We start from the raw sequence: 18,115 nt of genomic DNA on the forward strand, positions 1-18,115 counted from the left end.
TTTATTAGCTAGTGCCATAAATGTAACTTCATTAAAGCCTTTATTAGATTCTTAATAATACGTAGAGATATTTAGCTAACATTCAATCTCACAAAATTTTTGTTGTTTAACGTCACATTTATGTGACATTAGCACCATTAAAAACTGTAATTATTAGTACATCAAATGTATTAGTAAATTTAAGTCCAGTTATGAAGCAAAATCTTAGATTCTTTTTTTTTTTTTTTTTTTGAGATGGAGTCTTGCTTTTGTCACTCAGGCTGGAGTGGAGTGGTGTGATCTCAGCTCACTGCAACCTCTGCCTTCTGAGTTCAAGAGATTCTCCTGCTTCAGCCTCCTGAGTAGCTGGGACCACAGGTGTGCACCACCACACCCAGCTAATTTTTGTATTTTTAGTAGAGATGGGGTTTCACCATGTTGGCCAGGTGGGTCTCCAACTCCTGACCTCAAGTGATCTACCCACCTCGGCGTCCCAAAGTGCTGGGATTACAGGTGTGAGCCAACGTGCCTGGCCACAAAATCTGATTCTTTTAAGATTGACTGTTACCCAGATAACTTGTATGCTGAAATGAACTACACGTTGTATCTAAATGAACTACATGTTGGGTATAAATAAGTCTTCATAGAGAATAATCCATATTTGTCACTAGGAAGGATATTGTTTATAATTTCATTGTGAAGGACTATAATTTCTTAGCTTAAGTAAGTCACTGAAAATTTGAAACATTTTATTTACTAAAACTAGCTAAGGCACAGTGAATGAAAGCAGCATGTCGAACAAATGGTGAGAGTAAGCAACAGTAGTGTAAAAACATGACCCTCATTACTGAGTGTGTGCATTCGCTAGTCTTTTCCAATGGAGACTTTTTGGGAAAAACACCCATAGAATGCTGGTTGGGTCATGAGAGTACTGAGACAAAACTTTATAATTTGTTGATTTTCTTAATGTTGTTTTCTTTCTCCATATTAACAAAATATATGATTCAAGTCTTTACTCTCCTTACTTAGCTGTCCTCAAAAAACGATCAGGGAGGAAATCTAAAACTGATCTAAAAAATAAAGTCTAAGGCTGGGTGCGTTAGCTCACGCCTGTAATCCCAGCACTTTGGGAGGCTGAGGTGGGCGGATCACGTGAGGTCAGGAGTTCGAGACCATCCTGGCCAACATGGTGAAACCCCGTCTCTGCTAAAAATACAAAAATTAGCTGGGCATGGTGGTGGGTGCCTGTAATTCCAGCTACTCAGGAGGCTGAGGCAGGAGAATCATTTGAACCCGGGAGGCAGAGGTTGCAGTGAGCCAAGACTGTGCCACTGCACTCCAGCCTTGGCGACAGAGCTAGTGCTGGGTGCAGTGGCATGCAGCCGAGTGCGTAATCTCAGTTATTTGGGAGGCTGAGGTGGGTAGATGGCTTGAGGCCAGGAGTTTGAGACCAGCCTGGGCAACATAGCAAGACTCCTGTCTCAAAGCAAAAAAAAATAAGTAAATAAAAGTCTATTAAAAAATCAGAAGAAAAAGTAAAACTATAAACAAAAAGTACATATATGTTTTTCTTAGTTTATCATTTTATGATACATATAGACTTGTATATACAAAGTATCTATACATAGAAATTGCTATGTGTCCATTTTTCCTTTAAGTAACAATTTCAATAAATATACAATTATGTTTAAATATTATAAATAATATGTTAATGGGCCTTTCCATTGTAGAAGTGTTTCACTGTTCATGTTTTGGTAAAACTTCAAGGGTTCAAGACCATAAACCAGGAACAGCTGGAAAGACTTACACTCTTAAATCACCAGACACTCAATTAAACCACAGTTCTCAACAGACAGTATTCATGCCGGCATCTTACCTTCCCAGGCTTCAGGTCTCAACAACCTTCTAATGCAGGGAAAATCTCATGCCCCAACTTGGAATAAGACAAAGAGAAGCCAGCATCAGTTCACTTCCTGACAAAAGAAGTTAAGTATTAGAGCTGGGCAAAAGTCACAGTTGTTACTCTGCGTGGTGTTCCTATGTAGAAAATGAACTCTTACTGATGACGTAACGGAGTATTTGCCAGCTGCCTTCCAAAGAAAATAATGGATGATAAAGACAGTAATCAAAAGGATAACCAAAATTTGGAAGCAAATGCAAAATTTGGTATAACTTCAGTATGCAGCAATAAGAAGAAAATGAAAAATCTTTAGAGTATACGTTGCGTTTCATTAGCCTTCAGCTTCTTTGAACAGTAAACCTGAGTTAGTTCTGAAAGGTAGTTTCTACTCTTGGATATGTGACACAAATCAGTAAGACAAACTCAGGTAAAGAGAAGTAGACCTAAGAGAGCAGGTAAGTATGTTCCCATAGTTTCATCACCATATCTTGCCATGTGTGCTTATTGTAAGCACAGTGATCTGGCAAAATGTGAGGGTTAAATAAAATTTATACTCTTTTTCAGTTTCGTTCTAAGCATGGTGAGGCCAAGAAAGATGTTATCAGTTGTTACTGCTGAGAACACTAATGAAGAATCTTTATCAGAAGTAAGTTACTAAAATAAAAAGTGTTAACAAAATGCATAGCTAAACAGAGGAGTTGTTTTATGCATTTTAAACTGTTCTTTTATTATAAGCTTCAAGGCTGCTATTTCCATTCTTAAGGTGTTTCTAAAGATCAATCTAATTCTTGATGTTTAAAAGCATATGGTATGGTGCCAAAAGTCAAAGTAAAGAGGACTTTGTTTTAATTAATATCGCAGAGGCATTCTGAACTTTTTTCTTTGAACTACAAACTTCTACTAAATTTACAGATGAAAAGGCAGAACTCTTATCTAATAAGAGTGCCAAGAGCCAGTCTATCTTAACCATTGGATTTTAAGAAAGCCTTAAAAATTTCTGGGGTTAATAAAACAATTCATAAAATCCTGACAACTCCTTTTGAAAACTGAGTTTAGTAAAACACATAGCGAGGTCCAGCCAAACTGCTGAGAGACCAAAATACAATTGAGACAACACGTCCAATGAAGAAGCACAATAAATGTTGGTTTTCAAATTATAAGTGAAACTCAACCTTTATCATTTTACTTTCATATAACTAGCTTTTCATATATTATATGTTTGTACTCCTAAACTGCTTCTCTTAAATAGATTTCAGTCTTTATCACCTGACAAATAATAATTCCACCTAAAGAAGACTGGGGGTGCTACTATTGTGGACAGGGGACAGAGCTGGGCCTTGGCCTTGGCAGCAGGGACCGTCCCAGGTCTGAGCCTGTGGCTCTATTGGCAGGTACTGGTTGGGAATGACCCTCAGGGAGGGCCCTGGTGAAACCAGACCTTACCAGGTCACTCTGGACAATTATTCCAATGGTAATTCTTTGCCAAGTTAAACCTCCTCCCATCAGAGTCCCACCTCCACACTGTGCAATGTTTGGCTCTGAAGTGATCCTCTGGATGGGTCACAAGATGCATGCAGGAAAGTGAGACAGCAAGAAAAGGCCTCACCTAGCTAAGGATGCAGGGATAGGTGAAGACAAACTCCTTGCCCCCATGCTTGCTCAAAGAATCTCGTAAGTTCCAGCTGAAATGTTGAAAGATTAGGGCCTGGCTGACCTTGTGTCTAAGTGGGCCAACAAGTCAAGGATTGCTTCCTGGATTGTTCTCTAGAGAAAGACTGAAGCAGACAACAGAAAAAGATGACCAGGTGTCCTGTCAAATGCACCTTTCTGGGTTATCTGATTCTATAAGTACCTGTGATCTTCATTGTCTTCGAGCTGTTTTACAACTCTGTAAATTGTAGAAAACTTATGCTAATGCAAACGAATTTTGTCCAGTGTAATACAACAGATTGCCCTGTGGATACCGACTAGTTTCATACCTATTTGTAAATTCATTTCAACATGTTTGATTACCTGTACATATGTGTGTGGTTTGAATTCTCCTTTAAGCCAGTTGTGACATCAATTGGTTCCCTCATTAATCAGTTCCTCATTAACTGTAAAAACAATAAGGGTTTTGGTTTTTACAGTTTGACCATCTCATGATCTCTGTAGAAGGTGATATAGATCTATCCCTATTGGGTGAGAGATGACAGAGAGTCTGGTTATACTTAAAAAAAAATTTGTCTATTTTCTTTAAGCTCAAATCAATTAAACATGTTATGCCCACTGGGAAGAACACCTCTTTGATTTTGGACCAGAGAGATTTTGTGTTTCTGTGTTTACTCTTGACTTGTGCCAAACTTGTAGACATGAAGCTGTAAGCTCTGTCTCTATGTGTCCAAAATTCAGAAAGGCCTTTCCCTCTCATTATGTGAGATATAATATCCTATCTATAGAGGATATTATTACAGTACAATGTCTCTTAAATTCAAGGAGCTCTGTTCTTACTGACTTACAGAGATAAATAAGTTCTTATGTAATTTGAATATTCTTAAAATTCCCAGAAAAAGGAAATTGGACTTCTAGTGCTTTAAATGTGCTAAACTCAAATTCTTCTCACCAAAACTAAGAAATATTTAAAAAAAAATCTAAGTTCATAATAAGAGTAAAATTGTGAACAGTGCCGCAATAAATATACGTGTGCATGTGTCTTTATAGTAGAATGATTTATAATCCTTTGGCTATATACCCAGTAATGGGATTGCTGGGTCAAATGGCATTTCTAGTTCTAGATTCTTGAGGAATCCCCACACTGTCTTCCACAATGGCTGAACTAATTTATACTCCCACCAATAGTGCAAAAGCATTCCTATTTCTCCATATCTTCTCCAGCATCTGTTGTTTCCTGACTTTTTAATGATTGTCATTCTAAATGGCATGAGATGGTATCTCATTGTGGTTTTGATTTGCATTTCTCTAATGACCAGTGATGATGAGCCTTTTTTCATACGTTTGTTGGCCACATAAATGTCTTATTTTGAGAAATGTCTGTTCATATTCTTTGCCCACTTTTTGATGGGGTTGTTGGTTTTTTTCTTGTAAATTTGTTTAAGTTCCTTATAGATTCTGGATATTAGCCCTTTGTCAGATGGATAGATTGCAAAAATTTTCTCCCATTCTGTAGGTTGCCTTTTGACTCTGATGACAGTTTCTTTTGCTGTGCAGAAGCTCTTTAGTTTAATTAGATCCCATTTGTCAATTTTGGCTTTTGTTGCCATTGCTTTTGGTGTTTTAGTCACGAAGCCTTTGCCCATGCTTACATCCCGAATGGTATTGCCTAGATTTTCTTCTAGGGTTTTTATGGTTTTAGGTCTTATGTTTAAGTCTTTAATTCATCTTGAGTTAATTTTTGTATAAGGTGTAAGGAAGGGGTCCAGTTTCAGTTTTCTGCATATGGCTATCCAGTTTTCCCAACATCATTTATGAAGTGGAGAATCCTTTCCACCTTGCTTGTTTTTTGTCAGGTTTGCCAAAGATCAGATGGTTGTAGAGGTGTGGTGTAATTTCTGAGGCCTCTGTTCTGTTCCATTGGTCTATATATCTGTTTTGGTACCAGTACCATGCTGTTTTGGTTACTGTAGCCTTGTAGTATAGTTTGAAGTCAGGTAGTGTAATGCCTTGAGCTTTGTTCTTCTTGTCCAGGACTATCTTGGCTATACAGGCTCTTTTTTGGTTCCATATGAAATTTAAAGTAGGTTTTTCTAATTCTGTGAAGAAAGTCAATGGTAGCTTGATGGGGATTAGCATTGAATCTCTAAATTACTTTGGTCAGTATGGCCATTTTCAAGATATTTATTCTTCCTATCCATGAGCATGGAATGTTCTTCCATTTGTTTGTGTCCTCTCTTATTTCCTTGAGCAGTGGTTTGTAGTTTTCTTTGAAGAGATCCTTCACATCCCTTGTGAGTTGTATTCCTAGGTATTTTATTCTCTTAGTAGCAATTGTGAATGGGAATTCACTCATGATTTGGCTCTCTTGTTTGTCTGTTATTGGTGTATGGGAATACTTGTGATTTTTGCACACTGATTTCGTATCCTGAGACATTGCTGAAGTTGTTTTTCAGCTTAAGGAGATTTGGGGCTGAGGGTTTTCTAAATATACAATCATGTCATCTGCAAACCCAGAGACAATTTGACTTCCTCTCTTCCTATCTGAATACCCTTTATTTCTTTCTCTTGCCTGATTGCCCTGGCCAGAACTTCCAATACTATGTTGAGTAGGAGTAGTGAGAGAGGGCATCCTTGTGTTGTGCTGGTTTTCAAAGGGAATGCTTCCAGCTTTTGCCCAACCAGTATGATATTGGCTGTGGGTTTGTCATAAATAGCTCTTACTATTTTGAGATACGTTCCATCAATACCTAGTTCATTGAGAGTTTTTAGCATGAACGGGTGTTGAATTTTATTGAAGGCCTTTTCTGCATCTATTGAGAGAATCATGTGGTTTTTGTCATTGGTTCTGTTTATGTGATGGATTACGTGTATTGATTTGCATATGTTAAACCAGCCTTGCATCCCAGGGATGAAGCTGACTTGATCGTGGTGGATAAGCTTTTTGATGTGCTGCTGGATTCAGTTTACTAGTATTTTATTGAGGATTTTCATATCGATGTTCATCAGGGATACTGGCCTGAAATTTTCTTTTTTTGTTGTGTCTCTGCCAGGTTTTGGTATCAAGATGATGCCGGCCTCATAAAATGAGTTAGGGAGGAGTCCCTCTTTTTCTATTGCTTGAAATAATTTCAGAAGGAATGGTACCGGGTCCTCTTGGTACCTCTGGTAGAATTCGGCTGTGAATTCATCTGGTCCTGGGCTTTTTTTGGTGGGTAGGCTATTAATTACTGCCTCAATTTCAGAACTTGTTATTGGTCTATTCAGGGATCCGACTTCTTCCTGGCTTAGTGTTGGGAGGGGGTATGTGTTCAGGAATTTATCCATTTCTTCTAGATGTTCTAGTTCATTTGTGTAGAGGTGTTTATAGTATTCTCTGATGTTAGTTTGTATTTCTGTGGGATCAGTGGTGCTATCCCCTTTATCATTTTTATTGTGCCTATTTGATTCTTCTCTCTTTTCTTATTAGTCTGGCTAGCAGTCTATCTATTTTGTTAATCTTTTCAAAAAACCAGCTCCTGGATTCATGGAGTTTTTGAAGGATTTTTCATGTCTCTATCTCTTTCCATTCTGCTCTGATCTTAGTTATTTCTTGTCTTCTGCTAGCTTTTGAATGTGTTTGTTCTTGCTTCCTAGTTCTTTTAATTGTGATGTTAGGGTGTTGATCTTTCCTGCTTTCTCCTGTGTGCATTTAGCGCCATAAATTTCCCTTTAAACACTGCTTTTGCTGTGTCCCAGAGATTCTGGTATGTGTGTCTTTGTTCTCATTGGTTTCAAATAACTTCTTTATTTCTGCCTTAATTTTGTTATTTACCCAGTAGTCATTCAGGATTAGATTGTTCAGTTTCCATGTAGTTGTGTGGCTTTGAGTGAGTTTCTTAATCCTGAGTTCTAATTTGGTTGCACTGTGGTCTGAGAGACTGTTTATTATGATTTTCATTCTTTTGCATTTGCTGAGGAGTGTTTTACTTCCAATTATGTAGTCAATTTTAGAATAAGGGCGATGTGGTGCTGAGAAGAATGTATATTCTTTTGATTTGGGATGAAGAGTTCTGTAGGTGTCTATTAGGTCTGCTTGGTCCAGAGCTTAGTTCAAGTCCTGAATATCCTTGTTAATTTTCTATCTCGTTGATCTAATATTGACAGTGGGGTGTTAAAGTCTCCCACTATTATTGTGTGGGAGTCTAAGTCTTTTTGTATGTCTCTAAGAACTTGCTTTACGAATCTGAGTGCTCTTTTATTGGGTGCATACATATTTAGGATAGTTAGCTCTTCTTGTTGCATTGATCCCTTTACCATTATGTAATACCCTTCTTTGTCTCTTTTGATCTTTGTTGGTTTAAAGTCTGTTTTATCAGAGACTAAGATTGTAACCCCTTTCTTTTTTTTCTTTCCATTTGCTTGGTAAATATTCCTCCATCCCTTTATTTTGAGCCTATGTGTGTCTTTGCATGTGAGATGGGTCTCCTGAATAGAGCACACCAGTGAGTCTTGACTCTATCCAATTTGCCAGTCTGTGTTTTTTAATTGGGGCATTTAGCCCATTTACATTTAAGGTTAATATGGTTATGTGTGGATTTGATCCTGTCATTATGATGTTAGCTGGTTATTTTGCCTGTTAATTGATGCAGTTTCTTCATAGTGTCAATGGTCTTCACAATCTGGTATGTTTTTGCAGTGGCTGGTACTGGTTTTTCCTTTCCATGTTTAGTGCTTCCTTCAGGAGCTCTTGTAAGGCAGGCCTGGTGGTAACAAAATCTCTCAGCATTTGCTTGTCTGTAAAGGATTTTATTTCTCCTTTGCTTATGAAGCTTAGTTTCGCTAGATATGAAATTCTGGGTTGAAAATTCTTTTCTTTAAGAATGTTGAATATTGGCCTCCACTCTCTTCTGGCTTGTAGGGTTTCTGCAGAGAGATCTGCTATTAGTCTGATGAGCTTCCCTTTGTGGGTAGGTAACCCGACCTTTCTCTCTGGCTGCCCTTGACATTCTTTCCTTCATTTCAACCTTGGTGAATCTGACAATTAAGTGTCTTGGGGTTGCTCTTCTTGAGGAGTATCTTTGTGGTGTTCTCTGTATTTCCTGAATTTGAATGTTGGCCTGTCTTGCTAGGTTGGGGAAATTCTCCTGGATAATATCCTGAAGAGTGTTTTCCAACTTGGTTCCATTCTCCCTGTCACTTCCAGATACACCAATCAAACATAGGTTTGGTCTTTTCACATAGTCCCATATTTCATTCCTTTTCATTTTTTTCTCTAATCTTGTCTTCATGCTTTATTTCATCAATTGATCTTCAATATCTGATATCCTTTCTTCCACTTGATCGATTCGTCTATTGATACCTGTGTATGCTTTACGAAGTTCTCGTGCTATGTTTTTTAGCTCCATCAGGTCACTTGTGTTCTTCTCTACACTGGTTTTTCCAGTTAGCAATTCCTTTAACCTTTTTTCAAGGTTCTTAGCTTCCTTGTATTGGGTTAGAACATGCTCGTTTAGCTTGAAGGAGTTTGTTATTACCCACCTTCTGAAGCCTACTTCTGTCAATTTGTCAAACTCATTCTCCATCCAGTTTTGTTCCCTTGCTGACGGGGAGTTGTGATCCTTTGGAGGAGAAGAGGCGTTCTGGTTTTTGGAATTTTCAGCCTTTTTGCACTGGTTTTTCCTCATCTTCATGGATTTATCTACCTTTGGTCTTTGATGCTGGTGACCTTTGGCTGGGGTTTTTTTGTGGACACTCTTTTTGTTGATGCTATTCCTTTCTGTTAGTTTTCCTTCTAACAGTCAGGCTCCTCTGCTGCAGGTCTGCTGGAGTTTGCTGGAGGTCCACTCCAGACCCCATTTGCCTGGGTATCGCCAGCAGAGGCTGCAGAACAGCAAAGATTGCTGCCTGTTCCTTCCTCTGGAAGCTTCATCCTAGAGGGGCACCCGCCAGATGCCAGCCAGAGGTCTCCTTTATGAGATGTCTGTTGACCCCTGCTGGGAGGTATCTCCCAGTCAGGAGGCATGGGGGTCAGGGACCCACTTGAGGAGGCAGTCTGTCCCTTAGCAGAGCTTGAGCACTGTGCTGGGAGATCTGCTGCTCTCTTCAGAGCCACCAGGCAGGAACGTTTAAGTCTGTTGAAGCTGTGCCCACAGCTGCCCCTTCCTGCAGGTGCTCTGTCCCAGGCAGATGGGAGTTTTATCTGTAAGTCCCTGACTGGGGCTGCTGCCTTTCTTTCAGAGATGCCCTGCCCAGAGAGGAGGAATTTAGAGAGGCAGTCTGGGTACAGCTGCTTTGTGGCACTGTGGTGGGCTCTGCCCTGTCCAAACTTCCCAGCAGTTTTGTTTACACTATGAGGGGAAAACTGCCTACTCAAGCCTCCAGATGCCCCTCCCCCAACCAAGCTCAAGCATCCCAGGTCAACTTCAGACTGCTGTGCTGGCAGCGAGAATTTCAAGCCAGTGGATTTTAGCTTGCTGGCCTCCATGGGGGTGGGATCCACTGAGCTAGACCACTTGGCTCCCTGGCTTCAGCCCCCTTTCCAGGGGAGTGAACGGTTCTGTCTCACTGGTGTTCCAGGCGCCACTGGGGTATGAAAAACTCCTGCAGCTAGCTCTGTGTCTGCCAAAATGACCACCCAGTTTTGTGCTTGAAATCCAGGGCCCTGGTGGTGTAGGTACCCGAGGGAATCTGGTCTGCGGGTTGCGAAGACCGTGGGAAAAGCATAGTATCTGGGCCAGAATGCACCATTCCTCACAGTCCCTTGGGGCTTCCCTTGGCTAGAGGAGGGAATTCCCCCAACCCTTGTGCTTCCCGGGTGAGGTGACACCCCACCCTGCTTCGGCTCACCCTCTGTGGGCTGCACCAACTGTCTAACCAGTCCCAGTGAGATAAGCCGGGTACCTCAGTTGGAAATGCAGAAATCACCTGCCTTCTGCATTGGTCTCACTGGGAGCTGCAGACCAGAGCTGTTCCTATTTGGCCATCTTATCACTTCTTTCTTTTGGGAACATTCCCAATATTCTCTTCTAGCTTTTTTTTTTTTTTTTTTTTTTTTTTAAATGGAGTCTCACTCTGTTGCCCAGGCTGGAGTGCAGTGGTGTGATCTCGGCTCACTACAACCTCTGCCTCCCAGGTTCAAGTGATTCTCGTGCCTCAGCCTTCCAAGTAGCTGGGATTACAGGTGCCTGCCACCATGCCCAGCTAATTTTTGTATTTTTAGTAGAGATGGGATTTCACCATGTTGGCCAGGCTGGTCTCCAACTCCTGACCTCAAGTGATCCACCCACCTCAGCCTCCCAAAGTGCTGGGATTACAGGCATGAGCTACCACACCCAGCTTCTTCTAGCTATTTTGAAATATACAATAAATCTAACAGTATTTTTGTATGCATTCACTAACCTCTCTTCGTTTTCCCCACATCCACCCAGTACCCTTCCCAGCCTCTGGTAACCATATTCGACTCTCTACCTCCCTGAGATCAATATTTTTTGGCTTTCACATATTAGTGAGAGCATGCAGTATTTGTCTTCTCATGCCTAGATTATTTCCCTTAACATAATGACCTACGGCTCCATTCATGTTGCTGCACATGACGGGACTTCATTTTTTTTATGGCTGAATAATATTCTATTGTGTCTATACCTACATTTTCTTTATCCATTCACCTGTTGATGGACACTTAGGTTAATTATGTATCTTGGCTATTGTGAATAGTGCTGCAATAAACATGGGAGTACAGACATCCCTTTGATACACTTTTTATTTTTTGAGACATATACCCAGCAGCAGGATTGCTGGATCATATGGTAGATCTATTTTCAGTTTTTAGAGGAACCTCCATACTGTTTTCCATAGTGGCTGTACTAGTTTCATTCCCAATAGTGTACTACCATTCCCCTTTCTCTATATTCTCACCAGCATCTATTATTTCTGTCTTTTTGATAGTAGCTGTGTTAACTGGGGTGAGATGATATCTCATTGTAGTTTTGATTTACATTTCCCTTATGGTTAGTGATGTTGAACATTTTTTTCATCTGTTGGCCATTTATATGCCTTAAGAAATGTCTATTCAGATTATATGTCCATTTTTTTCAATTAGCAATAATTGCATCTCAGATAAACCTCATTGGCTACAATACTGCCACTGCACAAAGCTATATCTCCACTTTTTTCATCAGATTATTTGGGCTTTTTTTTCCTGCAGAATTGTTGGAGTTCCTTATACATTCTCATTACTAATCCCTTGTCAGATGGATAGCTTGCAAACATTTTGTCCCATTCTGTAGATTGTCTCTTCACTCTGTTGGCTATTCCTTTGCTGAGCAGAAGCTTTCTAGCTGATGTAATCCCATTTATCTATGTTTGTTTTTGTTACCTGTGTTTTTGAGGTCTTAATAAAAAAACATCTTTGCCCAGATCAGTGTCCTGAAGCATTTCCCCCATGCATTCTTCTAACAGTTTCATAGTTTCAGGTTTTACATTTAAGTCTTTAATCCATTTTTGTGTATAGTGTATAGTTAGACAGTTAATAGCATTTGCCTGTGGTTATATCAGCAAAACTCTTTATACTGTTCTTTTCTTATCTCCAAATTGGGTGGATTTTGACCTCTCTTTTTCTGTAGTTGGGCTGTTTTAATAACATTTATTTGAACACATGGGTTTTGAAGAGAAACACACAAACAAGATAATTTTATCTTGGTGCCCCTTTAATTATTATTTGTCAAGGTCAAAATAGCTAAAATTAAAATCTGGTATAAAAGTTTACATTTTATTGAAAAGGTTACATTTCCAGCTTTAATCATAACTGAATTGCATAAGACCAGTAAAATGCTGGCCCCAAAAAATGTTGTAAACAATGATCATTCATTGTTCACCCAACTATGATACATTTTATTTTCTGGATATTATATTAAGAGCTTAACTTGAATAAGAAGTCAATCAAACTGAATATACTGTAATTTAATGTTTAGTTTTTGTATATCAAAGTAAATTTACTAAATTATGCTTTCATTACATACATTTCTTGCCTCCTATATATGCCCATTCTCAATCAATTTAATTAATTCTTATTAAAACAAGACAAATTACAAAGAGTTCATCTGAAATTGTACTGCAAATGGTAATTGAACCTTCTTTGTTAGCTTTTATATCTTACAGCCGCCACATGGGAGACTTTCAGAATTATTTTATTGGTAAGTCAACTAATTTATCATTTTTTCTTGAAAGATGTTTGTGGCTATATAGGAAGTATCTAAATATTACCTAACTTTTATTGACTGTTTTTACTATTTTTCACCTGATAAGCTTTTAGCATGCTCAAAATACATATATGAGAAAGAATTTGGCAAAATACATATATGAGAAAGAATTTGGCTTAGAATTGAACAAGAACCATGTTCAGTAGTATAAAAGTTCATTTCAGAACAAAAATAAATGGAAAAGAAAGCATGTCAAGGAATCTTACAAAGCACACAAGAAACTTTCAGCTTTTCCAAAATGTCTGGACTCCAGAGATAGGGAAAACAAAAATGGAGATTAGTGAAAGCAGAAATAATGTGGGTGGGTTTAAAAATACTGGGTAAATTCAAAATGAATACATTTTTTTCTTTGGGGATTTTTTACTGATGTTAGTTCACACAGGTTGAGTATCCCTAATCCAAAAGTCTAAAATCTGAAATACTTCTGATCTCAAGCATTTAGGATAAAGGATACTCAACCTGTATAATCAAATACAGCAAACCAGCAGAAAGTATAAGGAAGAATACACGCAGTATGAATGTCACGCGTAATCTAGGGTATCTCCAAGCCAAAGGGTAAAGTGTTTCAAAGTTTTCTTTGGCATCCTTTCACTTCACTTCAATTTTCTGTTGCCACATAGCATCCAGAGCCCAGAGTCCTAAAGGTACTTAGGACACCCTAGTGCAGAGATATCAAGACAAGGTCTCATGTTCCAGATCACTCTTTACCTCCTACATCCCTCAGAGACTTCACTCAGTTCTAATAAATTGATTTCTACTATTAAGTATTACTCACTAACATTCATTAGCCCTGTAAGAAAAAAAATAAAAAATGGCAAAGGTGGGGGGGAAAGAGATTTTTTAGAGTGATAAAATAATTCCAAAGTAAATAGAAAGAAGGAATTAATAAAGGAAAAAATAAATGAGTTAGAAACAGAAAAAGAGAATGAAACCAAAATACATAAATCCAAGAGCTGGTTCTCAGTAAAATGAAATGAAATGAACTTGAGAGAAAGCACATTTGGTGAATTGCAGATGGCCACAAATTCTTTGTTACTCCTCTCACTGAGTGCTGGGGTCTATTTCCCCTCCCTTTGAATCTGAGTGGCCCTATGACTTGCTTTGACAAGGAGAATATGGTAGATGATGCTTCATAATTCTTAAAGTTAGGCATTAACAGATCAACAGCTTCCACTGTCATCTATTGGAATACTCCCTTTTGGTCTCCATGTATGAAGTCTGACTATCCTCTGGGGAGAGAGACCTGAATCTACTTTAAATGTTTCAGATCCTGCCAAACACCCAGCTGAACACAGCTCCTGAGTAACCCTTGCCAATACCATGTAGAGGAGAACAACCACCCAGCATCACCTGCTTGAATTCCCAAGAATTCTGAGTAAATTATAATATGGTTGCTATTTTAAGCCACTGAGTTTCGGGGTAGTATGTTACACAGAAACAGATAATCCTAGAAGTAAGGCTCCTAGAAGTAAGGTGTTTGTGTAACTAAAAACTTAAAAATTTGTGGCACTGGATTTTGGACCAAGCAGTAGGTGGATGCCTAAGGGGCAGTAAGGAAACTGCTAGTAGCAGCTGCAAGTACAATGAGGAAATTGCTACTGAAGGCTAAGTGCAGCCCTGTGAGTGACCCAAGATGACACCACGTGGAGTGGCACTGCCTAGGTGAGACCAGCCCCAAATACCTGTCAAATGGTCGTTTTTGAAGCTACTGATTTTTAGGGTTGTTTTTATGCAAAATAGATAACCAAACTACAAAATATAAGTGAAGATATGCCAGAGGAAATTTAACCACAGAAATGGATAATATGTCTTAAAATCAGAAAAGAGGCTATTTTGATAAATTCTTTACCAATAAATTTGAAAACCTGGATGAATTGGAAAATTTTGCTTAAAAATATAATTTACAAAAAAAAAAATCACCCCCAAAGAAACAGAAAATCTAATACAGACTGATTTACAGAGAAGAAAATTCAAATAGATCATTCTCCATAAAACAAATTTAGGAACTATTGCTAAGAAAACCTAGATTCAGACAGCTTCACAGAGAATTCTTCCAGACTTTAAACATTAGATAATTCTAATGCTAAACCATTCTAAAACTTAGACAAAGGAGAAAAATATTCAAACTCCTTCAACGAAATAAGGATATTATCGATCCCAAAACCTAACAAAGATTGTACCAATAAGAAAACCATAGGTCATTCTCACGAATGTCAACACAAAAATCCTCAATAAAATACAATAAGAATCAGCAGACCATTAAAAGAATAGTATGTGGGCTGTACTCCAGAAATAAAAGAATGATTCAAAATCAGGACTAATAATACAATTCATCATGTAGATATAGTTAAAGAGAAAAAAACATGATTATGTCCTTAGACTGTAAAAAAGCATTTGATAAAATTCAATGACCATTCTTGATTTAAAACAATAAGTGGAATATGAGAGGTTCCACTTCTGGGTATGACTTGCCAAGATGCTATAGAATGACCACCACTTCTAGCTCCTTGCAGAAAACTATAAAGACTTGGACAAAATATGAAAAGCAAATACCTGAAGGTCCAGGAGAATGAAGAGATAAAGACAGATTCTGGAGGGGAGGTCACGCTAGTCTGGAGGAAGTACAAGTAAATTCCTGTTTCTGTAGCTTTTAGCCTGGGGCTAAGCCACCTAGTGAGTACAGCAGCTATGGGGGCCTTGCATGGAAGAACTCTTTCTGATCTGAAGAACTAGAAAAAAGAAGCCATGAAGCCACGAATGCTGAAAGAGTAGGAGAATTCTGGGCGAGCATGAGCCAAAGAGGGGATCCCCAAGCTCAAGCTGTCTCCTCACATCTCTAACGGACACCCGAACTAGGTAGGCTCAGAACAAATTTAAAACAGACCATCTAAAAACAAAACATCTGAACAGACTGGACCTTCTACATAAGAAAACATGTTTGCAGTAGAACTCCAGCCAAGAAAATTGCTTACTAAACAAAGGAAACCATGCTTATCAGAAAAATAATAGCATTTAGAATATCCATAATCTGACATTCCTAATGTCCCAGAAACAATCCAAAATCACCAAGTATACAAAGAACCAAAAAATCACATGTTCTCAAGAGAAAGAAAATAGAGTCCAAACCCAAGACGAACCAGATATTGGAACTAACAGACAAGAATCAAGCCGCTAATGTAACTATCCTCAATGAAGCAAAACATATTTACAATGCATGAAAAGTCTTAGCAGAGAAATGGTAAGTCTCAGCAGAGATACAGAAACAAAGACACTGAGATCTGAAAACTAATAAAAACCCTCAATAAAATAGAAATATAGTTACTTCCTTAGCATGATAAAATATATCCATCCCAGCCAAAAATTAGCATCAGATTTCCTGGAAAAAGTAAAGACATTCCCACCAAAGTTAAAAAACAATAAAAAGTAAAAAACACTCACTGCTACCCCTATTATTTAATATTGTACTGAAGGTCCTAACCACAATTAGACAAGATACAGAAATAAAAGGCACAGCCATTAGAAAGAGATAAGTAAAACTATTACTATTTATAGATGATATGATTATACATCTTGAAAACCCAAAGGAATAAAATAAAAAACTCCTACAAATAGTAACATAATAAGATAGCAGGGGAAATTAACATAAAGAAATCACTAGCTTTCTTATATACAGACAATAATTAGAAGATAGGCAGGAAAAGCCCCAGTCACAATAAAAACAAAATGATGAAATAACTAAGAATAAATTTAAGAAATATGTAAAACCTATATGAGGGAAATTCTAAAACATATTCTAGGCTAAATAGATTCAACTTTATAAACATATAAATTCTAAATTAATTTATGAATATAAATGTTATCCCAATATCTATAGGAAGAAAGCTTTAAAACACATTCTAGATGAAATAAATTCAATCTTATAAACATATAAATCCTAAGTTAATTTATGAATATAAATGTTACCCCAATATCTAAAAACAAAAATGATAAAAGTTCCTGAAAAAATTACAGGGCAGGGGAGGGATGAATAGGCAGAGCACAGAGGATTTTTAGGATAGCGAAAATACCCGGTATGATAGTATAATGGTGGATACACGTCATTACATTTGTACAGACCCATAGAATGTACAACACCATGGGTGAACCCTGAACTATGGACTTTGGTGATTATGATGTGTTGATGCAGGTTCCTCAATGGTAATGAATGTACCATTCTGGTTGGTGGTGTTGATAATGGGGGAGGCCTTGCATGTGCCAGGGTAGGGGGTATATACAGGGAAGTCTCTGTACCTTCCTCTCAATTTTGCTGTGAACCTAAAACTGCCCTTTAACAGTGGTCTTTTTACTTAGAACCAACCCAAATGTCCATCAATGACAGACTGGATTAAGAAAATGTGGCACATATACACCATGGAACACTACACAACTATAAAAAAGAATGAGTTCATGTCCTTTGCAGGGACATGGATGAAGCTGGAAACCATCATTCTCAGCAAACTAACACAGGAACAGAAAACCAAACACCGCATGTTCTCACTCATAAGTGGGAGTTTAACAATAAGAACACATGGACACAGGGATGGGAACATCACACACCGGGGCCTGCTGGGAGGCAGTGGGCTAGGGGAGGAATAGCATCAGGAGAAATATCTAATGTAGATGACGAGTTGATGGGTACAGCAAACCACCATGGCATGTGTATACCTATGTAACAAACCTGCACATTCTGTACATGTATCCCAGAACTTAAAGTATAATAAAAAAAATTATTTAAAAAATTGGCAAATAATTTTTTTAAAAAGCAGTTTTGTTTTTTGTTTGTTTGTTTTTTGAGACAGAGTTTTGCTCTGTCACCCAGGCTGGAATGCAGTGATGCAATCTTGGTTCACTGCAAATTCCACCTCCCAGGTTCAAGTGATTCTTGTGCCTCAGCCGCCCATGTAGCTGTGACTACAGGCATGCACCACCATGCCAGGCTAATTTTTGTATTTTTAATAAAGACTAGGTTTCACCATGTTGGCCAGGCTGGTCTTGAACTCCTGACCTCAAGTGGTCTGCTTGCCTCAGCCTCCCAAAATGCTGGGATTACCGGCATGAGCCACTGCACCAGGCCAAAAAAGTCTTTAATTAAACAAAAAGGAAAAAAATAAGGGTAAGTTCCATTATAACTCCCAGGAAGACGCAATGGACTCAACACATAGTTGTACCCACAGTAATGATTTATTACAGCAAAAAGATACAAAGCAAAAACTACAAAGGGAAAAGATACATGGGATGAAGTCTGAAGGAAATGAGGCACAAGCTTCGAAGAGTTCTCTCCTAGTGGAGTCACACAGAACAAGCCTAA

At 38.4% G+C, this 18,115-nt stretch overlaps 1 protein-coding gene and 1 pseudogene across 3 annotated transcripts in view; both read right to left on the bottom strand.

Moving 5' to 3' along the window:
• Positions 1-18,115, bottom strand: part of NRG4 (neuregulin 4) — a 124,963-nt gene that overhangs the window by 33,117 nt on the left and 73,731 nt on the right. The window contains exons 8-9 of one of the 3 annotated variants that reach the window (XR_008514236.1): positions 3,893-3,975; positions 1,856-1,952 (exon numbers count right to left, since the gene is read on the bottom strand). The exons of the other annotated variants lie outside the window; for them this stretch is intronic. The gene's annotated coding sequence lies outside the window, so the exon portion shown is untranslated. The remainder of the gene's footprint in view (positions 1-1,855; positions 1,953-3,892; positions 3,976-18,115) is intronic. 3 annotated transcript variants of the gene reach the window in all.
• On the bottom strand, positions 11,553-11,666 carry LOC112129307 (U4 spliceosomal RNA; annotated as a pseudogene).

This window comes from Pongo abelii, chromosome 16, assembly GCF_028885655.2.
Source record: "Pongo abelii isolate AG06213 chromosome 16, NHGRI_mPonAbe1-v2.0_pri, whole genome shotgun sequence".
Taxonomy (NCBI): domain Eukaryota; kingdom Metazoa; phylum Chordata; class Mammalia; order Primates; family Hominidae; genus Pongo; species Pongo abelii.